Source organism: Lynx canadensis, chromosome E2 (genome assembly GCF_007474595.2).
Source record: "Lynx canadensis isolate LIC74 chromosome E2, mLynCan4.pri.v2, whole genome shotgun sequence".
Lineage (NCBI taxonomy): Eukaryota > Metazoa > Chordata > Mammalia > Carnivora > Felidae > Lynx > Lynx canadensis.
This window is the reverse complement of record NC_044317.1, coordinates 12,672,862-12,700,521: the sequence shown is the minus strand read 5'-3', so window position 1 is coordinate 12,700,521 and position 27,660 is coordinate 12,672,862. Positions and strand designations below refer to the sequence as shown.

The 27,660-nt window shown below is 37.5% G+C and overlaps 1 protein-coding gene and 1 pseudogene across 1 annotated transcript in view; one reads left to right on the top strand and one right to left on the bottom strand.

Moving 5' to 3' along the window:
* Positions 1-27,660, bottom strand: part of GLG1 (golgi glycoprotein 1) — a 152,560-nt gene that overhangs the window by 105,917 nt on the left and 18,983 nt on the right.
* Positions 8,192-9,701, top strand: LOC115503141 (annotated as a pseudogene).

Sequence of the window (27,660 nt, the reverse complement as noted above, 5' to 3'; positions counted from 1 at the left end):
CTGACCTTTCTACAGGAGAAAATCCTGACTAAAATGACATATCCTATACCACAGGGATCCAATCCTGTCTCTTGACCTGTAAGCAGGAGATAGCGTGGTATAGCTTTGCCAACTATTTATTTAACACACGAAATAAAGGATGGTAGGACAGTGGCAAAACAAAAACAAAAACAGAAAGACAAGGCAGGGAGGGGGGACAAATCTTACTCTTGTTGAGGAAATAAAAGTGTGAGTTTCCCAAATGTCATTTACTTTGCCTTGCTTTTATAAAATGCTAATAACATTTCTGACTAGAAAGAATTTTAAATTCTTATTTTTTTAATATAGGGAGATATGATTGCATAAAGGTTGAAAACTGTTTAAATCAGCAAAACACCAAAACTTCATTATTATAAAGTTCTCAAGTTTATTGCTGAGGAATGATTAACAGCTGAGATCTGTAATTCATGGTATGAAACATGAGTACTGGCTTCTTAGAGTTGCCTTTCAGAGAGAGAGAGAATTTTCTGCCTCCTTTGTTTTGTTTTGTTTTGTTTTGTTGTTGTTGTTGTTGTTGTTTGCTGGAAGGAACACAATCATCTGTGTTGTAACATCTATCTCCCTCAGCTCTAGCCTGGCTCACAGTGGTTCAGTGATGTTTGCAATGCCAGCTCGTTAGAATGTGAAATGAGCCAAGTGGCAGGTATCTCTTTATTCTAATGAAAAAAGTGAATCAAAAACATTAGAGTTTCCTAGGACATAGGACTGATCTTGATTTGGGTCACTTCGGAAGTAAAACTCCCAAAGACAAAAATCACTGCTTCCAATACTCAAACCCTATTACATACAGTGAGGTCCTGTTTGTCTCTCCCACTTTTAGTCCTACTGTGTTCCAGTGGCTTCAGGTGGGACTCATTCCTAAAAAAGTAAATCAAGTGATTCCACTCTCAGACTATACATGTGACATTCCTAAGTGTTTCGGGGACTCAGACAATAACAAACAATAAAACATTTGCAAATAATGCTGGCACAGATGCAGTAGGGATCAGAGCTGCTCGGGCTACCTTGCCACCAGGTAGAGGCCATGAAGGAAGCCAACCCTGAAGTGGAGGGAAGAGAAAAATGAGTCCAGCTAAGAGGCTGAGCTTCAGTATCTAGCTAACTCCGAAGCCACTGCTATTCCTTATTATAGTTATAAGAAGCAAATTCTCTTTTTAGCTTAATAGTTTGGAGAGGGCTTCCTGTCACTACAAAAGAGTCACACCCTTAACTGATTTAGTGAGGAACGTGTACTTACTTAAATGTCACTCAGATAAATCAAAGGTGAAGAAAAAATATTAGAGTAATTTTACTATCTTTTATTTCTTTTTTAACTTCTTTCATTTGAGAAAGGAAAAGAGCACATGTGTGCAAGCACACCAGGGGAGAGAAACAGAAGGAGAGAGAATCTCAGGCAGGCTCCATGCTCAGCGCAGAGCCTGAGGCTGGGCTCAATCTCAAGACCCTGGGATTATGACCGGAGCCAAATTCACGAGTAGGATGCTCAGCCAACTGAGCCACCTAGGTGCCGCACAGAATAATTTTACTATCTTTAATGTAACCCTGTTTATTTAAAGTTGTAATGACAACACAGTAAAGGTCTCCTTTCAAGAAATCAAATAGTATGATGCATACTATATGCAGAGTGCAATGAAGTCACTAGTCAAATTTAAGAGGATATGGGAAAAAGAAACATAATACTTTTAAGACATTAAAGTTTACTACTCTATACTCCGGCAAATGGGCCTATTTAGTTCCTAAATACAACAATTTCTGTCTAGTATCTTCTAAAAGTAACATGACGTACTTTTGTATCATTTATCTTTCTAATCTCAATGGGATCTCTCAGCCTACTAAATTATATTTCTCAATAAGGCCTAGAAGAGTTATTAAATTTTCACCTACTTATTTGAAGTCTCATCTGTTTTTTAAAAAAAAAATTTTTTTTTAACGTTTTATTTATTTTTGAGACAGAGAGAGACAGAGCATGAACGGGGGAAGGGCAGAGAGAGAGGGAGACACAGAATTGGAAGCAGGCTCCAGGCTCTGAGCCATCAGCCCAGAGCCCGACGCGGGGCTCGAACTCACGGACCGCGAGATCGTGACCTGAGCCGAAGTCGGCCGCCCAACCGACTGAGCCACCCAGGCGCCCCTCATCTGTTTTTTAATGGGCACCTGGCAAACTACTAAGTTTATATCTCAATATTAAACAAATTCTATTAATAGATCCCTGGCTACAGCTATAGTATGCTGAAATCCTAAAAAGTATTTCAATGATAGTCTCACAGCAGAACAAATCAAATGAGGTTTGAAGAACTATTAAAAATAAAATGCCTGCCTCTCTGGAAGACCCAGAAGGTGGTGACATCTAAGTACCCCTGGAAAGAAGTCATCATATTTGTTTTCTCAGAGATAGGTTTGTGAAATGAAACCAATCAAAACTCAGAGTTTTGTTGCTGCTGCAACTACTATAAGGATGCAAGAGTCAAGAGAGAAAAAACAAACAAAAAAAGTGTATTAAACAAAAAGACAAGTATAGCAACAGAACTTGCTCAAATTTTCATAACAGTGGGGCTAGATCATTGATATAAAAATGTGGTTAAGGGGTGCCTCGGTGGCTCAGTCAGTTGAGCGTCTGACTTCAGCTCAGATCATGATCTTGCGGTCTGTGGGTTCGAGCCCCACGTCGGGCTCTGTGCTGACAGCTCGGAGCCTGGAGCCTGCTTCACATTCTGTGTCTCCCTCTCTCTCTGCCCCTCCCCTGCTCATGCTCTGTCTCTGTTTCAAAAATAAATAAAAACATTAAAAAAAATTTTTTTTAAACGTGGTTAAATGTTTACAGCCTAATAAATACTAACACTCTCAATTTTTCAATTCATAGCATTTTGAATTATTCAATGCCTGGAATAACCCCAGTTTGACTTTATAATGACTATCTCAGCTGACAATGATCCTAGACATAATTCATTGTGTAAAATGTAAACATCAGTGTTGACTTTGATGCATAATAAACCAAAGCACGTTACAAAGCAGAGTTGTCAAATCACATACGGGGCAAAAATGCCATCCCTTATGGCACAACTACATTAAGTAATTAACTTCTTTTGCCTCTGTTAACCACAAGATTCAGTATGAGAGGGGACCTAAGTACCAACTCTTAAGCTTCCATTCATCACCACACCAATTTGATTCACCTTCTGCCATGTCTCTGACATACTGCTCTAAAACTCTGTTTTGCTACTCAAGACATAACTAATTTGAGACCACTAACACCAAAACCAAGAATCATAGCAAGAGTCTACTATAAATGACTAAAATATCTCATCTTCCTGTAATACTTAAATACCTTAATTCCTAGCTTGTGTAGTCCAGAGCAACATAATAAACCACATTCTTAAAGAGGAGTAGCCAGCAAAGCCACTTGTTAGATGTTAAGAAAAACTTGTCATTTCCCTAGCTATACCAGTGTGTAAATGTAACAGAAATTGGGTATTTCTTACCCAAATCTTTCTGATTTGTTTTCTTGGAAGGGGAAAATCTTTAGGAATCAAAATAATTAGATGACATCCTTTTACATCTCACCTGTAAATTTAGACTGGAGAATGTCAAATTACAATTGATTTGGTTCTCATATATAAGGTAACTTAGAAAAACGGCTTAATGTAAAAAAAAACAACTGCTGAAACCTAAAATGAGTATCAGTTACTAGATTAAGCTTTCTTCAAAATAACGTTGATATAAGAGTTGAACATTACATTTCCACTAGGCATGTCACAACTTCTGAGTAAAGGGTGGGTGATCTTCTGTCCAGGCACTACAGAAGTCTTCAGTAAGTGTTTTGGTAATCATTTTTTTTCATAACAAGCCTGAATTTTCTATACTGGTAAGCACAACAACAAACATATCTGACCAACTCAAAAGACCCAAAGATAATTCTTTTCTTAAACTGAAGAAAATCAAGTTTGTGTGTGTGTGTGTGTGTGTGTGTGTGTGTGTGTGTGTGTTTAAACTGAACATTACCCAATGACTTTAATGACTCTTGGGTTCTCCCTCCTGAAATTTGACTCCCTACCTATTTAATTTTTACAGTTCTATGTATACCTTCTATTTGCTTAATCAATAGTATCCTAAATCTAGTGTACATGTGACCTACTAGAGAAGCTTAAAAAAAAAAAAAAACCAGATGTGATAATATATTTCTTATAATGGAGGTTATCGGTTATTGGTTACTTAGAAAAAAACCCAACCAAAATCAACTCAAATTGTTGAAAAATTTAAAAATCTTCTTAAAAGCAACAAATAGCTAACAACATTATAGGTATTGCCAAGCTAGTGCTGAAAGAAAGAAGGATACCTAGAAACATAGAACTCAAAATCTCATTTTTGCCTTGAATATACTTACTATACCTATCAAAATGGGTCCTCCTTTTTGAAGGGCTATGTGGGCAGATATGAAGCCAAGATCTGCCCAAGGTAAAAAGTCTAATAAGAGATGCTCTTGCTTTAAGTTGCAGTCTCAAAAGGCTACACTTTTAAGGGCAAACTACAATTAAACTAGCTCTTCCTCAGATTTGCATTGTCTGGCCATTTCAGAAAACCTTAAAACTCTGAAACTGATTTAAGGTGATCCTGGTGTGGTGATGGGTGATGGAACTGGTAGCAGTCAGAAATGCCTAACAGAAGAAATAAAAATCCTTTCTGAAAAACAGCACTTTATCTTAGGCCCCAAATCATTCCTACAAATAATTTCCCCAAAAACCAGTGAGTGGCATACAGTAAAAATAAATAAACATACTGTGCAATAAGACATCATGAATGAGAATCAGCAGAAAGACAAAGAAACAGATCTTTAAAGACTTCAGTTATTGGTACAATTAGATAAGAGAACAATCATAATTGCCATGCTTTTAAAAAAAATGTTTATTTATTTTTGAGAGAAAGAGGGCCAGTGGGGGGGGGGGTGGCAGAAAGTGGGGCAGAGGAGCTGAAGTGGGCTCCGTGCTGACAGAAGAGAGCCCAACATGGGGCTCGAACTCATTACCATGAGATCATGACCTGAGCCAAAGATGGTCCTGCCCCCATAAATGGTATACTTAACCTTCAGAATACTAGGAAAAATCATGTAGGTAATCACCAGAATCATCAGAATACTAAGAAAAATACTAGGAAAATCATCATTTACCATTTTTATATTAAATACTTCATGAATAATTTATAGTAGAATATGTCAAAGTAGAAAACTTAATTAAAAATCTTGATATACCTTTTAACACAGTACACCCAAACGGTTATTCTGTATTATCCTGGGTTTTAAGGTATACATAACCAGCTCTTTATCAGCTGTCAGTGACAAATCTAAAGCATATCCATCTTGTAAACATTGATCCCAGATTTCAAATACATCCTTAATAGATTCCATCTCATCATTGCTTCTGCTGCTTCCTGTACTTTCATTATCAAAATGCAAAAGTTTTTAAAATTTTGATACCTCATAATTTTGTGGGAAACGGGACTGCCTCTTTGCTCTATTACCACAAAACATTTCATTTATGTATTAATAAAAGCCAATCAGAATAATAAACCCAAAGAATGTTTTCATTTCTACTTCACCTATATCCTTCTATTAATCTCTGTATACACACTTGACTTAAGCATTTGTCCACTGGTCTAGTAAATTTTAGTGCAAAAATATAATAGATGTACAAACACTGCCACATACTCTTCTAGCAAAAGATGTTCTAGGTACTTGTCATAAAATACTGCATGATGAAGACCTTCTTGATGAATAACTAATTACATGAGATGTATTTCATTTTCATCCTTAGAAATAATTTGTTCACCCACTGAATTTTTAGTTTCAGAAAATTTACCCAGGATATTGTCATTTGTATACTCCGTCCAAAATGATGTTTCTATATTATAGACCAGTACTGCCCAACAGAAATATGAGCAACATATGTAATTTTACATTTCTTAGTAACCATATTAAAAAAGTAAACAGAGGTGTGCCTGGCTGGCTCAGTTAGCATAGTGTGTGACTCTTGATCACACTGAGTTCGAGGCCCACGTTGGGTGTGAAGCCTATTTAAAAAATAAAAATAAAAAGCAATCAGCAAGACAGTATGGTACTGGCACAAAAACAGACAGACACTCAGATCAATGGAACAGAATAGAGAACCCAGAAATGGACCCACAAACATATGGCCAACTAATCTTTGACAAAGCAGGAAAGAATATTCAGTGGAATAAAGACAGTCTCTTCAGCAAGTGGGGCTGGGAAAACTGGACAGAGACATGCAGAACAATGAACCTGGACCACGTTCTTACACCACACAAAAAAAACAAACTTAAAATGGATGAAAGACCTCAAGGTAAGACAGGAAGCCATCAAAATCCTCGAGGAGAAAGCAGGCGAAAACCTCTTTGACCTTGGCCACAGCAACTTCTTACTCAACACTCTCTGGAGGCAAGGGAAACGAAAGCAAAAATGAACTACTGGGACCTCATCAAAATAAAAAGCTTCTGCACAGCGAAGGAAACAATCAGCAAAACTAAAAGGCAACCTTCGGAACGGGAGAAGATATTTGCAAACGACGTATCAGATAAAGGGTTAGTATCCAAAATCTAGAAAGAACTTACCAAACTCAACACCCACAAAACAAATAGTCCAGTGAAGAAATGGGCCAAAGACATGAATAGACACTTCTCCAAAGAAGACATCCAGATGGCCAACCGACACGTGAAAAAATGCTCAACGTCATGCGTCATCAGGGAAATACAAATCAAAACCACCACGAGATACCACCTCACCCCTGTCAGAATGGCTAACGTGAACAACTCAGGCAACCACAGATGTTGGCGAGGATGCGGAGAGAGAGGATCTCTTTTGCGCTGCTGGTGGGAACGTAAGCTGGTGCAGCCACTCTGGAAAACAGGATGGAGCTTCCTCAAAAAATCAGAAATAGAAGTACCCTAGGACCCAGCAATTGCACTACCAGGCATTTATCCAAGGGATACAGGTGTGCCGTTTCGAAGGAACACACGCACCCCAACGTTCACAGCAGCGCTAACAATAGCCAAAGTAAGGAAAGAGCCCAAATGTCCATCGATGGATGAGCGGATAAAGAAGGTGTGGTACGTATGTACAATGGAGCATTACTCGGCCATCAAAGAGAATGAAATCTTGCCGTTTGCAACCACATGGATGGAACTAGAGGGTATTATGCTAAGTGCAAGTAGTCAGCCAGAGAAAGACAAATATCCTAGGACTTCACTCATGGGAGGACTTTAAGATACAAAACAGATGAACGTAAGGGAAGGGAAGCAAAAATAACATAAAAACAGGGAGGGGGACAAAACAGAAGAGACTCTTAAATATGGAGAACAAACCGAGGGGGTTGCTGGAGGGGTTGTGGGAGGGGGGATGGGCTAAATGGATAAGGGGCATTAAGGAATCTATTCCTGAAATCACTGTTGCACTATATGCTAATTTGGAGGTAAATTTAAAAAATAAAATTAAAAAAATAAATCTATACAACCCCCCAAAATCTATTAATTAAATAAAAAAGAAAAAGTAAAAAGAAACAGGTGAAATTAATTTTAATATATTTTATTTAACCCAATATATCCAAAATGTTATTTCAACAAGTAATCAATATAAAAAATTGAGATATTTTATATTTTTTCTCTTTCCAGGTCTTGGAAATCCCATATATATTTTACACGTACAGCACATCTCAAGTCCACTTTTTAGTGCTCAATGACCTCACATAGCTGGTGGCTACCATACCAAAAAGTAGGGGCATCTGGGTGGCTCAGTCGACTGAGTGTCTGACTCTTGGTATCAGCTCAGGTCATGATCTTGTAGTCATGGGATCAAGTCCCACATGAGGCTCTGCACGGATAGCATGGAACTTGCTTGGGATTCTCTCTCTCCCACTCTCTCTGCCCTATTCTCACTCTCTCTCAAAACAAATAAAAAGCATAAATCTATAGTGCTGCTATTTGTCTCTTTACATTTCTCTCCTAATTCATATAATTGTGAAGTATTTTCTTCTGTCAATGTTCTTCTCTTTGCCAGTATGGGCAGAAAATGAAAAATTCTTAATTTTCAACTGTGTTCAACAAAAGCCTAAACTATGAAAATAGTATCTTAGAATTACCAAAGGGTGTAATGCATCCATATGGTAAGTGCAAGATAGAAACTAAATTCTCCTTGAAAGACTTCTAAGAAAGAATAAAGGCCATGAGATATCAATTCTTTTTTTTTATTTATTTTTATTTTTTTTTCAATATATGAAATTTATTGTCAAATTGGTTTCCATACAACACCCAGTGCTCATCCCAAAACGTGCCCTCCTCAATACCCATCACCCACTCTCCCCTCCCTCCCACCCCCCATCAGCCCTCAGTTTGTTCTCAGTTTTTAAGAGTCTCTTATGCTTTGGCTCTCTCCCACTCTAACCTCTTTTTTTTTTTTCCTTCCCCTCCCCCATGGGTTTCTGTTAAGTTTCTCAGGATCCACATAAGAGTGAAAACATATTGGGGCGCCTGGGTGGCGCAGTCGGTTGGGCGTCCGACTTCAGCCAGGTCACGATCTCGCGGTCCGCGAGTTCGAGCCCCGCGTCGGGCTCTGGGCTGATGGCTCAGAGCCTGGAGCCTGTTTCCGATTCTGTGTCTCCCTCTCTCTCTGCCCCTCCCCTGTTCATGCTCTGTCTCTCTCTGTCCCGAAAATAAATAAACGTTGAAAAAAAAAATTTTTTTTAAATAAAAAAAAAAGAGTGAAAACATATGGTATCTGTCTTGAGATATCAATTCTTACAAGTACTCTTCTTCAAAAGAGAAACTAAAAAACTAAAACTGGGTCCAATGGAACCTTATAGTACAGCAAAAGTTAAAGAAATGAGACAAATTTGACATAATCTTTACAGAATAAAATATAAAAAGTGATCTAGCAGATCTAGAACTGGAAGAGCCTAACAATTTTGAAAAAGAAAAGTAAAAGACACCGTACCAGATTTCAAGACTTATTATAAAGCAAATGTAATCAAGAGTGAGATACTGGCAAAGCATAGAGACAAAGGAATGAATCTATCCATGTGTTTAAAACTCACAGATTGTGTGCACACATTACACACAAAAGCAAATTTTACTACATGTAAAGTATATCTTAATGTAAAAAAGGAAAAAAATGATGAAACTATAGTAATTTAGTTTAAAAAAAGTACAAAGAGTTAAGCAGCTGGGCATAATGGAAAAGAAAACTAGTAAACTGCAAGGAAACTCAAAAGAAATTATTCAGAACATAGCATGAAGAAGTTAATAAATGTGAAATCTTCCACCACAGCAGCCAGTGAAGAACAGAACAAAAGGCTCTGTGATACCCCATGGCCATGCACCTCAACAAAGGCCACAAGATGACCAAGAACATGAGCAAGCTGAGGCACAGGCACCACTGTGGATGCCTGACGACACATACCAAATTCCTCTGGGACATGACTGGAAAGTTATGTGGCTTTGCCTCATACAAGCAGAGCACCTTGAAGCTGTTATAAGTCTCCAAGGATAAGCGGGCCCTCAGGATCAGCAAGAGAAGAGTGAGGACACACAACCAGGCCAATAGGAAACATGAAGACCTGAGCAAAGTCTTGACTGCCAAGAGGACTGCAGCTGCCAAGGACTGAGCCCTCTCCCCACTCTGTGTATATTAAAACCTTCGCAGAAATAAATAAATAAACATGGAAAAACAGTAAGAAATCTAACTTGGTTGATGTTCTAGAAGAGACAGAGTAGGGCAGTTAAGGGCTGAGAATTTTCCAGAATGGATGAAAGACACTAAACCAAAAAAAAAACAAAAAACAAAAAACTCAGGGACGCCTGGGTGGCTCAGCTGGTTGAGCGTCCAACTTGATTTTGGCTGGATCATGATCTATAGTTTGTGAGTTTGAGCCCCACATCAGGCTCTGCACTGACTCACAGAACTTGCTTGGGATTCTCTCTCTCCCCGTCTCTCTCTGCCCCTCCCTGCTCACACGTGCACTCTCTCTCTCAAAAAAATAAATAAATAAAAATAATTCAAAAATTTAAATTAAAAGAAACTCAGTAAACCCTAAGCCCAACAAATAAAAGGAAATTACCACACAGAAAAATCATAGTGAATGAGGGAAACAGAAGATATCTGAAAAGAAGCCACAGGAACTGACTGTTCAATACTAACAGTGAAAGCCAAAAGACAGTGGACAGAAGGAAATGTGCTAAAAGAAAAAATATTCCAAACTAAAATTCTCTACGGAAAGATTTTTTTTTAAGGCCACAAATTTCTCCCATTTCTTTTTGTCCCCTCCCATTTCTTTATGAACACCCTTTTGAATCTGATACTGTCAATACTCCCATCAAGGAATGGAGTCTAGGGGTGGGTGGGTGGCTCAGTTGGTCAAGCACTGAACTCTGTTTCCACTGAGGTCATTGTCTCTTGGGTCATGAGACTGACCCTTGTGTCAGGCTCTGTACTGACGGCATGGAGTCTGCTTGGGATTCTCTCTCTCCCTCTCTCTCTCACTTACACACACTCTCCTCTCTCTCCAGCTCACACACACACACACACACACACACACACACACACACTCTCTCTCTCTCTCTCTCTCTCTCTCTCTCTCTCAAAATAAATAAAGTTAAAAAAAAAAGAGAGAGATGGAGGCTAATTCCTCCACTCTTTGGAATCTTGGCTTGGCTACCCAATTTGTTCTGGTCAATGAGACGTCAGCAAATATGACAGCAAAGGTTTGTAAAGTGCTTGTGCATAGGAACTTATCATTTCTATATTGATTTTTGAAGCTAGTCACCACGTGAAGGAGTTTAGGCTGGCCAGCTGGATGATGAGAGGTATGTTGCCCAGTTACCCCTCTCACCCTAGCCGATCACCAGACATATGACTGTCTAGCCCCCAGATGACCTGACAAATGACTGTAGATACACGAATGAGCTGAGCTGACACCCTGTAAACCAGAGACAAGCCATCCCATTGAGCCCTGCCCAAATTGCTGACCTACAGATACATGGGGAAAACAGTTGTTGTTTTTGAGTCATTGAGTTGGGATGGTCTGTTATCCAGAAATAGATAATTGACACCTAGACCCAACAAAATATCTTTTAAGAATAGGGTAGAATAAAGACCTTTCCAGACAACAAAACCTGACAGCTGGCCACTAGGAGACCCTCACTAAAGGAAATTCCAAGAATGTACTGTAGGCAGAAGGAAAGTTGTCCCAAATGGAAGATCAGAGATGCAAGAAGGCATGAGGAACAAAGAAAGTGCTAAATATGAGGGTAAATCTATAAAAATATTGATTTTGTAATAAAATAATAATAGAATGAAAAAAAAATTCAATGCCAGTTGCTTTTGTAATACAATAACAACCCCTTAAAGTATTTAAAATATTAAATGCTCCAGGGGCGTCTGGGTGGCTCAGTGGGTTAAGCATCAGACTTCAGCTCAGGTCATGATCTCACGGTTCATGGGTTCGAGCCCCACATCAGGCTCTGTGCTGACAGCTCAGAGCCTGGGGTCTGCTTTGGATTCTGTGTCTCCCTCTCTCTCTGCCCCTCCTCCACTTGTGCTCTGTCTCTCCCTCTCTCTCTCAAAAAATAAATAAACATTAAATTTTTTTTTTAAATATTCAACACTCTGGGCGCCTGAGTGGCTCAGTCAGCTGAAGGTCAGATTCTTGACTTCAGCTCAGGTTATGATGCCAGGGTCATGGGATTGGACCCCGCATTGGGCTCTGGGCTCTACACTTGAGCATGGAGCCTGCTTAAGATTCCCTCCCTCTGTCCTTCCAACTCCCTTTCTCTTTCTCTCTCTCTCTCCCTCTGCCCCTCTTCCCTGCTCATGCTCTTTCTTTCTAAAAATAAAAATTAAAAAAAAAATCAATGTCAGCAATCATTCCCAGACATTCTGATTTAATTTACCTGAGACATCTAGGTATTGATAGTTTAAAAATCACCCAAAGTGCAACTAGGGTTTGGAATCACTATCTTAGGCCTTGCATATTTAAAGTTGGCATTAATCCCCACCTTCTTTCTCCTTTTATTTGGCTTGCCTTTTTTGAAGTTAATGACATGTGATTCTACACTGAAATAAGTTTTTAAAAACTTACTGTCTTCTGTAATACAAAGAGGCTCACCTTGGGAGATATTAAAGGTCTTAAAACAATTACTATGTAATTTCTAATTATTTTTCATCAAGAGGACATGACTATAAATTCACAGGGTATTCCTAGTTGCAAGCATTAAAGAAAATTTCAGCTAAGGCTAAAGCTAAACAGGTTTTCTGGTTAATGTTCTTCTACAATATACTGAACAAATAGTAACTAATATAAAGACCAGGCTACAGGCCATCTGTTAACTAAACTAACAATAACAGATCTGGATACTGTGCTACTCAAAATATTCTATGTAACTGCTCATTTTCCTAAAATTGCTCTGTTGACTAGATACAGCTGATGGTGCTTATGATCTAAATCAATACACGAACTTAAGAATTACAATAACCCTCAAAGCAAACCTTTAAAACGCTTAACTGATGAAAGATTTCCAAAGTAATGAATTCTGGCTGCAATATCAAAGTAAGAAGGAGTGAAATTAATGTAAGGAATAGGAAAATGATGCACCTAACAGACAATATAAATAAGCAGATTATATAAGCCATACCTAAATGATTTTTAAGATGCCCCATTATTTCATGTACCACTAGCAAAAAAAACTCTGCCAATTATAATTATGTTCATACAATTTAAGATGCATCCTGATTTCAAAGATGTTAAGGTAAAAAATAAAAGTGTGCTTACCACCAATAAAATATGACAAAACATTATAACCAGGCAACCAGGGGATTTTTGCCAGAAGCTGTCTAGCAGTATTAAAACTCTCAGCCAAACCAACCATACACAACCCAATTTAACATCAAAACAACAGCCTCAAGGAAACAACACTCTCTCTATGCAGCAAAGGTATCAAAGAGAAAATGTTACATCTATGGAGAAATAGCAATATTCAAATTCATTACCACCCCTAAAGCAGTATCACAAAAATGTACATACCCACCCAAGAGAGAATGCATACGTGTGCTGGTTCACGTGTGCACCATGCACATTCTCTGTCTCTCAAAAACCCAAACTAGCTTAATCAAAGTCTGCAGCGTCACACTGGCCCTAATTAATAAAAGTCCATACCAAATATAAAACTGACAAACTCAGCAAATTCCTACAAAAATGCAGGATTACTTAAAGCGATTATAGCAAAAATTGTTCTAGCTGAGATGATGCTAATTCGGATGGACTGTAACCATTAAAAAGCGATATATGTACATAATATATTATATTCTAAGACAAATTTGTCCCTACAAAGGGACATGTATAATTGCTGTCAGCTTTGCAAGCCACCAACAATCTCTACAATCTTGGTGTTTTCTTTTAACAATCTTTTAAAACTATAAAAACCACTTCTTACCTCCAGAAACTCACAAAAAAGGCTGTCGACTGGATTTAGTCCATGGGCTGTAGATTGCCAATGTCTGGTCTAAGATATAATGGGCATAAATGGGTGCTTCATAAAACAAGACTGCTAAAGAAATTAGCGAACAGATCTATTCTGGATTTTAATTTAATAGGTTTGGGAAAAATGCTTTAACAAGAACTGCTAAACCAAACCAAACCAAACCAAACCAAAACAATGAGGCCTACTGAAAAAAACTTTATTTTTATTCTTACATTTAAAATCTAATCTTTGGGGGTGTCTGGGTGGCTCAGTCGGTTGAGTGTCCAACTCTTGATTTGGGCTCAGGTCATGATCTCACAGTTTATGGGATCAAGCCCCACAATTGGGGCTGACAGTGCAGAGCCTGCTTGGGATTCTCTGTCATTCTCTCTCTGCTCCTCCCCTACTCTCTCTCTCTCTCTCTCTCTCTCTCTCTCTGTCTCTCTCTCAAAATAAATAAATAAACTTAAAAAGTTTTTTTAAATAAAATCCAATCCTTGACAAGGTTCTGTTTATGCATAGGAACCTGAATGAGTAGCTGAAGAAATATTTTATTTTACTTCTTAGAGAAATCATGTATCAATTCTAATGTAGGAAAATAGACATTGAACTCTTACTGAGGTCAAACCATTTTTCTAATGACTTCTATCATACTTTATATATTGGACCCCACCCTCCACAAACCTGGACTTCAACAAAAATACACAAAGAATACGTTTCAGAGGATTATCCTATCCACTTTGCTAATAGCAAAGCCTATACAGGTTCTATAAACGTCAAGAAAGAGAAATGAATCTCTAAGATCAGTAAAATGCCAAAGCTAGGGCAACAGCTTTTGTATTAGTGCTGCCTGGTATACTTGTTTATAAAGGGAAAAATAAATCCATAGGGAGTTTTATATAAATGGTGTTTTCAGTAGTATTAAACTTAAAACTGATGCCAATTCAGATAAATCTCTGTCAAAGTGACCCAGATATAGGCTTAGCTGTTCCTATGTAGAAGGAAACATTTCCCAATTTAAAAACTAGATTTACACACGTTCTAAGTAAATCTATTCCCATCAATTGTTTGAATCACAAAGGAAATCACAAAGGTAGACTCTAGAAATGTCTTCTGACCAAAGAACTCTGCAAAGTTAAAATGGGCCATGACTATGGATCGAGAAAGAAACATAGCTAAAGGAGTGTAATCTGTAACGACTGTAATCTGTAATGAGAATCCCACATACAATGACAAAAAGTATAAAACATCAAAGCAGGGGGATCACATGTTTTGCTCTAAGTATTCTGACTTCACGCTAAAATGTTCTTATAGCAATCACTTAGACTTGTTTTCTGTTCTCTGTTAAAGCTAAAAGGATGAATAAAACACAACTTTGGTTGATTTTTGCTTTTGTTGTTTTTTTTTTTTTTTAACCAACCAGACCTAAAGGCAATGAGTTTGATCTCTCTTTTGGAAAACTATTTACTTATATGAGTATGTTGATGACTCATGATGATGAATAAAAATGAGACAGAGACAAAAAGGAAATGGACCAAAATTGATCTCATTAAAGTAGGTAAAAGCTTTCTGCAGAACTGAGCCAATTAATACCATATTCTACATCTACAGACTTGTCTGAATACTGTCTGTGGTATAGCAGTCTATTTTATCCTTTGCTTTGTAGGATTTCTTGCTCTATTAAGTTCAATTTCAAAGTAACATACTGTCAAGTGTGCTTTATGAGGACTAAATGTAAATCATTGTAATAAATCAATAGATAACATCTAATATTAAAAAGTAACAAGAGAACAACATAAATATTCTACTTAAAAATTAGGTAATGCATAAATAAATGCTTAAAATGAGTTCAAAGTGGGGAGAGCTAAAATAGAGATTACAGTTTTCCATTATAAACTGGTAGCACTCTGACTTGTATAATCATGTATTAAAACTATGTATGTATTACTTGAATAAAAAAGGATGGGTGGGGCACCTGGATGGCTCAGTCAGTTAAACATCCAAACTCAGGCTTAGGTCATGATATTATCGTTTGTGAGGTTTGAGCCTCCCAAGGAGCTCTCTGCTATGGCATGGAGCCCACTTCAGATCCTCTGTCCCCCCCACTTCTCTCTGCCCCTCCCTACTCATACTCATACTCATTCTCTCTCTCAAAATAAATAAACTTAAAAAAAAGAATTCACTTAAAAAAAGTGGGAGAGGGAAAAAAGACTAAAGCCATATGCCTGCCAGGAAATACAGTGTCTATGTGAGACTATGGGAGCATCTTCTGAACTTGTACCACTATTCTGCTCTGCTGTGGTTCAGTATGCAAAAAGTTACCCAGTCTAGAAATATTGGCTTGGTTTGGTTTTCTTAATTTCTCCCAAAATACCATTTACATAGATTATCCTGAGTCCTCTAGTTAAAACAAGATTTAAGAAAAGACCTTTCAGGGACACCTGGGTGGCTCGTCCGGTAAGCATCCAACTCTTGGTTTTGGATCAGGTCATCATCACATGGTTTTTTGAGTTCGAGCCCCAATGTCGGGCTCCATGCTGACAGTGCAGAGCTGCTTGGGATTTTCTGTCTCCCTCTCTCTCTGCCCTTCCCCTCTTGAGCTGTCTCTCTCTCAAATAAATAAACTTAAAAAAAAAAAAAAAGACTCTATGAAACAATGTTTTCACCAAGATGACACGGTCTTACAAGGCATTTCAGTAATCTTTAACTAGTTGGAAATAGGTTAATGTGTCCTGATCCTGAAAACTGTTTTAAGAGCCAGCTCTTAATAATCCATATAAATGGGTTGGGATCATGAATCAGACGGTTCAAGGCTACCCCAGAAATGTTAAGTAGTGATAACACACTAGGATTTGAAAATTTATTTATTTTATTTTTTTTTATTTTAAAATTCTTTTTTTTTTTCAACGTTTATTATTTTTGGGACAGAGAGAGACAGAGCATGAACGGGGGAGGGGCAGAGAGAGAGGGAGACACAGAATCGGAAACAGGCTCCAGGCTCCGAGCCGTCAGCCCAGAGCCTGACGCGGGCTCGAACTCCCCGGACCGCGATGATCGTGACCTGGCTGAAGTCGGACGCTTAACCGACTGCGCCACCCAGGCGCCCCGGATTTGAAAATTTAAATGCATAAACCTATTTTAAAAACTTAAGAGATCTTCATTTAAAGGTATTAGCTCAACACTTCCAGAATAGCTGAATCTCATGCTGCACATTTTTTTTAAAACACAGATCTAAATCCTAAAGGTTATTAAAGATGCTAAATCAAAGAACTAAATTGAAAATGTTGCTCTTAGTAGGGATAAGAACAAACCCAGTGAGCTTTTTCCAGGCCTAGGAGATCCAAGGGTTGGGTAAGAGAAAACAATGGTTCACCATAGGAAGTCCCTGAGAATCACATCCATACTAACGATAGATGCTGTGACGTTTTGGTTTTTAAATCAAGCACCAATTTTTAAAAGTCTAAGTATTGTTAATATACTTCTAGCTTTTTTCCCCTAGAAGTGACAGGCCTGTACTTCATATTATTTGCAGAGCTGTAGATGACATAATCTCTTCCCCAAAACTGCAACTACGAACAAATAATTAAGAAAATAATTATGAAATAGTATATAATATTTTTTGACTTAAAAGTGAGTTTACGAACTTGAATATAACTTACTGGGATAAGGAGATGCTTCTTGTTTCGATTTTCTGCATGTTTAAACTTTTAGAACAATTCAGCTAGGTGGAATTTTTCAGCCAGGTTACATCACCCAGGAGCAGTACTTGGGAAGTCATCTATTAATAGGTTTTTGAAAAATCAACTGTTTGTGAACAATAAGTTGTACAAAACTTCAAAATTTTTATTTTCTTTTGAACTTATATTCTGCTGGTGCTGTAGCAAAAGCCAACAAAATTGCACTTCTAGGAAATGTACGTAAGTACAGGGGCATTTCACTGCAGAATGTCATAGCTGTGAATAAGAAATAACTTTAATACTCATGCACAGGAAAAGTGGTTGAATAAACTAAGGAAGATATTTATGAAGTGATTTAAAGTGATTTCCAAAATATAATGTTAAGTGAAAAAAAAGCCAAATGCAAAAGAGTAAACTATGCTGCATCTGGGGTAAGAAAGGAAATTAAGAAAATATATGTATATCTGCCTCACCTGTACATAAAGAAACAGAAAGTATACACTAAAAACTGAGAGCCTGGCTACGCTGGGGATGTGCAGGAAAGGTGGAAGGATGGGAATGGGGGTAAAGTTTCAGCAGGAAGGTTAATTCTAGAACCATGTTATTTTTACTGACCAAAATTTTAAAAATAAGACTGGGGGGAGGCAAAAAAATGCAATTCAAAGGAAAAAAAAATGAACCTAACTCTATTTCAAATTAACAGCATAACCATAAAGGAGGAGAAGGAAGGGGAGGAAGGAGAATAACTTAAGTGGCTCATTAACACAGTATTTTTTTTACTCTATATCTCAGTCTAATGACAAAAAGCTGCTATAAAACAAACACTGAACTCTAGTAGGTTTTCTCACAAAGGCATAGCTTAGCATTCTAAAATTATTTTAAGCATTACTACAGGATTCAGAAATTAAATAATAATTTGACGATAATAGGAACCAAGTTTTTCACTGTCAGAGAAGGGAATTATAAACATGGAAAGGGAGAAAGCTAGAAGAACCTTGTGGTGCTGGAGGTAATGATATGAATAAAAATCACTTTTTAACATGTGTGTCTCTACATATAGACATGAAAGATGTCTGTGTGTATACATACACATTTGGGTACGATATGTACCTATGAAAGTGGTATGTAAATACCCACAAACACACACACACACACACACACACACACCACAACACACACACATAACTTTATACATTTTCTGGCTCTGCCTGTTGACAGCAGTAACACTTCAGAAGCATTGAGCAATTTAGCACCTGGACCTTGGCTTCTAATACCGTTCTCCACTAAAAGCAAAGAGATCCTTGGAGAAGTGGTGATTGTAGAGCTAAGGATTAGAAATAGTACAAAATGAGCCTAAGAGGACTTCCAGGTTCTAGGTCGCTATGTAAAGAGCTTTGAAATCATCACTCCACTCTTTACAACAAGAAAAAGATTAACTAAAAATTAACAATTTCTCTTACATCTATCAGAGAACTGAAGTCACAGGATAAACTCTGGCCAAAATTTGGAGAGACAGGTGTGTCTGGGTGGCTCAGTCAGTTAAGCCTCTGACTTTGGCTCAGTTCACGATCTCAAGGTTCATGAGTTTGAGCCTTGTGTTGGGCCCTGCGCTGAGAGCCCAGGAGCCTGCTTTGGATTCGCTCTCTCTCTCTCTCTCTCTCTGTATTCTCTGTCTCTCTATCTCAAAATAAGCATTAGAAAAAAACTGGAGAGACAGGTAAGTACAGAGAATCACAGCTTGCCGGAAGCTGAAGCCCAGGAGGAGACCACTGCTAGAACCAGTACTCAGGGGAACACAGGAATTGTAATTGATGACTGCTCCAGGCTCAGTGTGGACAAGCTTGAGAGTTAAAAACCCAGGAGAACGAATGATATGAAAATGACACTAAGTAAATGATTTCATTTACAACAGCATCAAAAAGAAAAAAAAAAATACAGAGGAATAAACTTAACCAAAGAGGAGAAAGACTTACACACTGAAACTACAAAACATTCTGGATAGAAATTAAAGACACAACTAAATGGAAAGACATGCCATGTTCACAGACCGGAAGACTTAATGCAGTCAATACTACCAAAGAGATCTATAACTGAACGCAATGCCTATGAAAGTCCCAATAATGTTTTTTGAAAAATCCATTCTAAAATTCATACAGAATCCCAACGGACCCTACCCTGAATAGCCAAAACACACTTACTGATTTCAAAACTTATTACAAAGCTATAGTAATCAAACTTTGGTGCTGGGGCACCTGGGTGATCCAGTCAGTTGAGTGCCTGACACTTGATTTTGGCTCAGGTCATGATCCTAGCGTCGTGGGATCGAGCCCCATGTCAGGCTCAGTGCCAAGTGTGGAGCCTGCTTAAGACTCTCTCTCTCCCTCTGCCCCTCCCCTCCAAAAAAACAAAAAACAAACAACAACAACAACAAACAAAACCTGTGCTGCTGGCATAAAGACACATAGACCAATGGGAAAGAATAAAGAGCCCAGAGATAAACTTGGGCATATATGATCAAATGATTTTCAACAAAGATGCCAAGACCATTCAATGGGGAAAGGACAGTCTTTTCAACAAATGGTATTAAAGAAACTGAATATCGTCATGCAAAAGAATAAGCTGGACCCTTACCTTACAGCAGCAAGTACAAAGTTTAATTCAAAATGGATCCAAGACCTAAATGTAAGAGCTAAAACTATAAAACTCTTATAAAAAAAAGCACAGGGGAAAACATTTATTATAACATTGAATCTGGCAATGATTTCTTGGCTATGACACCAAAAGCACAGACAACAACGACAAAATAAACTGGAATACATCAGAATTAAAAACTTCTGTGCATCAAAGTACACAATCAGCAGAGTGAAAAAGACAACCCACGGGATGAAAAAAAATTGCAAATTATTTATGTGATAAGAGGTTAATATACAGAATATATAAAGAACTCCTACAACTTCAACAACCAAAAACAACCCAATTAATAATAGGCAAAGACTTAAACATTTCTCCAACAAAGGTATACAAATCAAAGACGGTATACAAATAGTCAATACGCACATGAAGATGCTCAACAAAAACTAATCATTAGGGAATAATCAAAACCACAATAAGATATCACTTCACATTCATTACAATGGTTACTATTTTTTTATGCATTTATTTATTTTTTGAGAGAGAGAGAACACATGCACACACACATGGGCGAGAGAGAGAGAGAGAGAGCGAGCGAGAGCAGAGGGAGAGAAAGAAAGAGAGACTCCCAAGCAAGCTCCATGCTGTCAGTACAGAGCCTGACACAGGGCTCACAATCTGTCAGATCATGACCTGAGCCAAAATCAAGAGTTGGACACTTAACCAACTAAGTCCCTAGAGCCCCCCAAAGCTAGGTCCTTCTACACAGACACAAAATCAGGAGACGCACTGAGAAAGTTTAGGTATTATATAATGTACTGAAAAACTTCTAGCTAGATCCAGAATGTTTACTCTTAGTGATCCTGACATTTTACATTCCTAAAGCTACAATTTCTCTTTACAGGAGCTGCTTGTGGTGCTTTTCCCAACTGTTCTGGATCTATTCCAGAATGGCATTTAAGCCATTTTTGTCTACTTTCTTAAGAGATCACCCAGGCATTATTTGTGGGGTGCAAAGCCTCCAGGGTTTGGATTCACCCCAAAACTACTCTGCAATATTAACACTATGACAATTTAGAAGTAGCTACACAATTATTTTGAACAATAGAGCTAAACATCTTTTACTTTTGCTGAAATTTAACTTAGAATGAAAGAGTTCTGAGGAAGGAAAAAAAAGAAGAAAAGCAGAATAATCTTTACTCTGTGGATCTTAAGTTAAACCTGAGATATCAACTCTCTTGGGAACTGGTAAGATTTGTAAAGTCCAGGGGTATAGCCTTTTAGTACTTCAAAAAAATTATATATCTTGTTTTCTGTTACCAAACTGATTTGAATCTGCTCACCCCTTTCTTCTTGTATAAGCATTTATATTCATCCTCTTCCCTCTCCAGCACGTCCAATCTTTCACCTTCTATTGGTTCCTCTTAAACTAAAATAAACTTATTTCCTTAATCGTGAAAAATCTTTATTTAACTAGGATATCCTCCTTCCAGATAGTCTCCCCTCCTGCCTCTAACAAACTTCTGAAATAGACTAAAACAGTCTCAAAGAGTCCAAATTTGGATTCTATAGAAACTGTTCTATCTCAATTTGACAAAAGTAATGCTCTTTTCTCAGTTATCAACCTTAACTATCCGCTATTTACCCTACTGATTACTACCACTACCACCTCCTTTCAAATTTCTCCTTCCTTGGCTCCCACAACTAAAATTTCCCTCCTTGGTTTCCACAATTAACTCTTCTAAATCTTCTTTTAACTCTCAACCACTCCTTTTGTTGCCTGTAATTCCCTCACAAGCCTCTTTCCAACCCTCAATTGTGAGCATTCCCCAGGCTCAGTCCTGCAATCATACTCTTCTATTTACACATTCTTTAAGAGGCTCCAACCACTTTCATACCTCCAACTACAGCCTTTTAAGCTCAATGACTAAAATTTAGATTCAGTTCAAGATGTAGTTCCAAATTTACATCCTCTTACTGGAAACTGCTTGAAATACCTGGCTGTCATTTCAAATTCAATACAAGCTAGAATTATGTATTTTTGGAGATAGCCCTAACAGTTAAACTTTGACTTCTTGTCACCTGCTTAAGCCTTAGTGTTCCTTCAGCTCAATCATTTCCTCGGGAAAATATTTCCTGACTCTGATTAATCAAATGTCCACATAATTATCTTTCACAGCACTTCTCATAGCTCTAATTTCCATTTATTTTGTGGATTCTTTAATGGCTACTTCTTCCACTAGATGGAAAATTCCATGAGAGCAGACAGCATGTCTTTTCAAGAGTGGGAGGTGAGGGGTATGAAAATCACCATATTCCCAGCACCCATCATTAAGTTTTGGACGTGAAATAAACAATATTACCCAAAATTTTCAAATAAATGTACAGAAGTACTCTAATGTTTCCTAGCTAATGAGTCTCCCATCAATCCCATCTCCATCACTACTAGACCACCACTGTCCAGGTCTTTACTTCACAGTTGAATTACAAAAGCAGCTTACTCAATGAGCTCCTTCATATTTTCCTTATGTCAATCTACACTGAACACAAAAATCATTTTACCATGCCATTATCCAAACCCATAATTTTCAGGAACTTCTTATTTCTCTCAAAAACAAATCTAAATGAATGCAGACATTTCACTAAAAACCTCAATTTGCCATGAATACTAATGTCAGCTACTCAGGGCAGCTCTTCCCACTAGCCATGGCTTGAAACACACTGATTCTTCCTTCTCTTTGAATCCCCTTTATTCTAAGTTCCTTGCAGACCACCACCAGTAATATTACCTTGGAAATGTTACTATTAATTGCATCACAAATGCCTAATATTAATTAACCAAGTTTTGTTGGCAACAGATTTACAAGCCATCTCTTAGGATGTGTTTCTTCCAAGGTACAATTAATATTATTATTTATAATATTCTTATCAATTATAGTTTCAAAAATTTCATTTTATAAATCTGTCCTGAAATTCTAATGATCACTGATTCAAAATTCTAAGTAAAATTACGGCAAATTAAATTCTGCTATCAAAAACAACAGATGAAGCCTGGTTCAACATTAGAAAAATCTATCAGTATAATATACTTCATTCAGAAACTTCACATTTCCTTTTCAAAAAAACTGTTTCTATACAAAATAAATAAAACATATCCTTAAAAATAAGAAAAAAGTCAACCATAATATGTCACTATGCTATGATACAAAAATCTTTATGAAATACAATAGTATGTAACACAATCAAGTGGCTTACTTTCTCATTATTTAAACCAATAATTTAAACTGGATTGTTCTAGGGGCGTCTGGGTGCTCAGTCGGTTGAGCATCCGACTTTGGCTCAGATCATGATTTGGCAGTCTTTGAGTCTGAGCCCCACGTCAGGCTCTGTACTGACAGCTCAGAGCCTGGAGCCTGCTTTGGATTCTGTGTCTCCCTCTCTCTCTGCTGCTCCCCTGCTCGTGTTCTCTTCTCTCTCAAAAATAAACATTAAAAAAATTTTAATATAAATAAATAAATAAAGTGGGTTTTCTAATGTTAAGTATAGTGTTTTTCCCAGACGGATTTTTCACATTATATATAGTTAAGAACCACAGAGAGAGAAATATTAACAAAATTTGAAAAGATTCATTTTTCAAAACCTTTATACTACACCTAAAAGATCTAATCCCATGCCTGCATAATTTGATTCATGTTTTAATACAAACAACTTCCTGAACTAAAAAGCTGCATTATTAAAGTTAGAATACCTCAGGATTAGAAAAAGAATACACAGGTAGGCAAACAGTCAGGCAGGTACCACATAACTAGAAAACCACTAGTAAATGTGACCAAGAATTCTGCAGGAAGGGAAGACTATCAAACAGTCTTGCAAAAATTAGTGCTTACAGAGAATGAAATGGACCTCGGTTCATGATTAAACACTATTTTAAAAAAATTTTTTTTTTTAACATTTACTCATTTTTGAAAGAGAGCGAGTGGTGGAGAAGCAGAGAGAGAGAGGGAGACACAGAATCTGAAGCACGCTCCAGGCTCTGAACTGTCAGCGCAAAGCCCGACGCAGGGCTGGAACCCACAAACCGTGAGATCATGGACCTGAGCTGAAGTCCAGTGCTTAACGACCTGAGCCACCTGGGCGTCCCTAAACACTATTTAAAACCAAACCAAAAACCTTACAGTCACACTCCTTGAACTTTATGAAATAAGTCTGTCCTCACACCATATCCAAACTAAAAAAAAGACAATGAGAATTTTGCCACCAATTTTTAAAAAGAATTCCAATTTGGTTTTTCAAAAGGAACTAAACAAGGAATCGAACTGTTCTGTGTTTATCTCCAGTGTAACATTAAATCCAGAGACATTAGGTAATTTGCCCAAAATGAAAACAAAGGAGAAAGGGTATAAGGATGATATAGTGGCATAAACACAGAACCTGTTTTGAAATGGTACTGCATATAATTACCTTTGTTAAAAGTGTAAAGCAAATACAGACATAGGTCTAAGCCCTCAAGTTAAGCCAAACGGTGTAGACACATAACACCAAGAGGCCTCTATCACTAAACTTATCATTAACATAAAAACCAGCCTATAAACGCTAATCCAAAATATTAAATCAAATCCAAGTTACATACAAATATCAAATTAATCATACATTAATGGGAATACTTACTTTAAATTATCTAAAAAATTTTTAATTTTTAATGTTTATATTTATTTTTGAGAGAGAGACAGAGTGGAACAGGGAGGGGGCAGAAAGAGAAGGAAACACAGAATTTGAAGCAGGCTTCAGGCTCCGAGCTGTCAGCACAGAACCCGACGCGGAGCTCAAACTCAGGAATTGTGAGATTATGAACTGAGCTGAGTCAGACGCATAATCAATTGAGTCACAAAGGCGTCCCTAAAAATAATTTTTAAATACTTGTCATAAGCTGTTCCAAAATTGAAAGACCCGTAAATTCTTCCAAGTAACCCTAAATTGACATGAAATAATCTGCCAACTCCCACAAGAACATCCTGATAAGTAGTAGAGATCTTTATAAACCACAGAAAGGTTTCCAGTTTACAAAATGCTTTCAAGTCTAGTACATCTCACTCAATCTTTACTCCTTACAACTGCTCACTTTTACAGTTAAAGAAACAAGCTCACCAAATTGACCTGCACAAAGTAATTTAGCATCTATGGATTTCTGACTCCAAATTTTAAAAAGTATTATATATATTCATCCTTAATCAAATACTTTCCTTCATCAATAAATAAACGATTAGTAACAGAATAGGCCTAACAGCCTGAAAATAACCACTAACTGTCTAAACTAAGTTGTGTGACCAAAATCGGATATTAAGAATTCATTACAATGAATAACTAAATGTTGCTCACCAATTAATCAGTTTGCTGTGGGGCAGGGGTGGGCGGGTGGGGCAGAATTAAAAACACAAATACTGGGCCACCTGGGTGGCTCAGTCAGTTAAGGGCCAACTCTTGATTTTGGCTCAGGTCATGATCTCATGGTTCATGGGTTCGAGCCCCACTCTCCAGGCAGAGACTGCTTGGGATTCTCTCTCCCTCCCTCTCTCTCTGCTCCTACCCCACTCTCTCTCTGTCTCTCAAAATAAACTTTAAAAAACAAAAAACAAAACAAAAAAACCCCAAAATACAAACAAACACTAAATAATGGGCATCACTAGTTTGAATATGTGCAAAATGACCACATGTTGTTGCAAAAACTATATGCACTGGGAATGCAAGCTGCTGCAGCCACTCTGGAAAACAGTATGGAGGTTCCTCAAAAAACTAAAATAGAACTATCTTACAACCCAGCAATTGCACTACTAGGTGTTTATCCACGGGATATAGGTGTGCTGTTTCGAAGAAGAGAAAACATGCACCCCCATGTTTATAGCAGCACTATCAATAATAGCCAAAGTATGGAAAGAGCCCAAATGTCCACTGATGGATGAATGGATAAAGAAGATGTGGTATATATGTATATACAATGGAGTATTACTCGGCAATCAAAAAGAATGAAATCCTGCCATTTGCAACCATGTGGATGGAACTGGAGGCTATTATGCTAAGCGAAATTAGTCAGAGAAAGACAAAAAATCATATGACTTCATTCATAGGAGGACTTTAAGAGACAAACAGATGAATGTAAGGGAAGGGAAACAAAAATAATATAAAAACAAGGAGGGGGACAAAACAGAAGAGACTCTTAAATATGGAGAACAAACAGAGGGTTACGGAGGAGTTGTGGGAGGGGGGATGGGCTAAATGGATAAGGGCACTAAGGAATCTACTCCTGAAATCATTGTTGCACTATAGGCTAATTAATTTGGATGTAAATTTTAAAAAATAAAAAATAAAAAACCATACACACAACTATTTCTTGAATAATCTGTTTCTGTGCTGATAGCAAACATTTGCCATGGTTGAATTTACTTTCTTTTTTTTTCTGCTAGAAACATGATGAATTCAAAGTGCTGCAAGGAAAGAAATTAACCATTGGGGAGAAATATTATATAAATGTCATATAAATACATTTTATATAAATGAGTTTGTTTGCCTCAACAAGTAGCATCATTTCACAAGTATTCTAGTTTGTAACCTAACCACATATTAAAGAAAAAATAACCCAGAACCCTACATTTTAAACACCTTCTGGCAAAAAGGAGTCATTACTAACACCAAAGCATTTTAACATATATCCAATCATACTAAATGACTTAGAAACTTTCACCTGACAAGCCCATCTTCTGAATCCAAGAAATACAGAATAAACCTATGTCTAAACTTCAGCGTGTCAACAGAATTAATTTATCATCACAAAATACTGATCTCTCAATCACCCAATGGAGAAATGAATAATGGAATTTTTTAAAAAGTAAACTAAACACAGACATTTCACAAAAGATTAACAACATCCTATAGAAACTATTATTATTATAACTAAATTATTAAACAAACAATTATTTTGGGTGATGGAGGATACTGGTTCGGAATAACAATTCTGCATTTTTGCTACATCCTACTTGATATGTCTAATTAATTTAAAGAATAAATCTATCTCACTACCTCAAGGCAATCTACAAATCACCATGTATGTGGCATGGCTAAACCCTCATGTATAATAGCAAAAGTTCCAACATGTATCAATTCAGATTGCCATGCTTTGCTGCAGGGTCTGCCACTCAGGAGAAAGCTCAATTTCCCAAGTTTGGTATACCTTAAAGCATCTGGAATTCCTTTTAAGTTACGTAAACTGATACTTAAAATAATGGAAAGAACACATCAGAACCAGACAACTATGAAAAAAACATCTTGAGAAACTGAGTGAAAAAGGAAAGTCTAAGGATACTGGCTTTCCAGGGCTGAATGAAGCCACCTGGCTTCAGAAAAGACACTGGTTTTCCTAACTTCAAGAAGGGAAATTCAGTTGCTTTCTACTAAGTTGCAAGAGTGTTTTTTTTTGTTTGTTTGGTTGTTTGTTTGTTTGAAGTTCTGGAAGTAGGATGATGTTTTGTTTAGTAGGTATAATAAAAACTATGAATTAAAATTGACATGGAATACAATTTTTCACCCAGCTTACAGTAAGTGTTTAACACTACATCTTTGGGGCACCTGGATGGCTCAGTCAGTTAAGCGTCCCACTCGATTTTGGCTCAGGTCATGATCTCATGGTTCATGAGATGGAGGCTGGCTGTGTCCTGACAGCTCGTAAACTTGCTCAGCATTCTCTTTCCCTCTCTCTCTGCCCCTCCCTCACTCGTGCACGCGTGTGAGCACTCTCCCTCTCTCTCAAAAT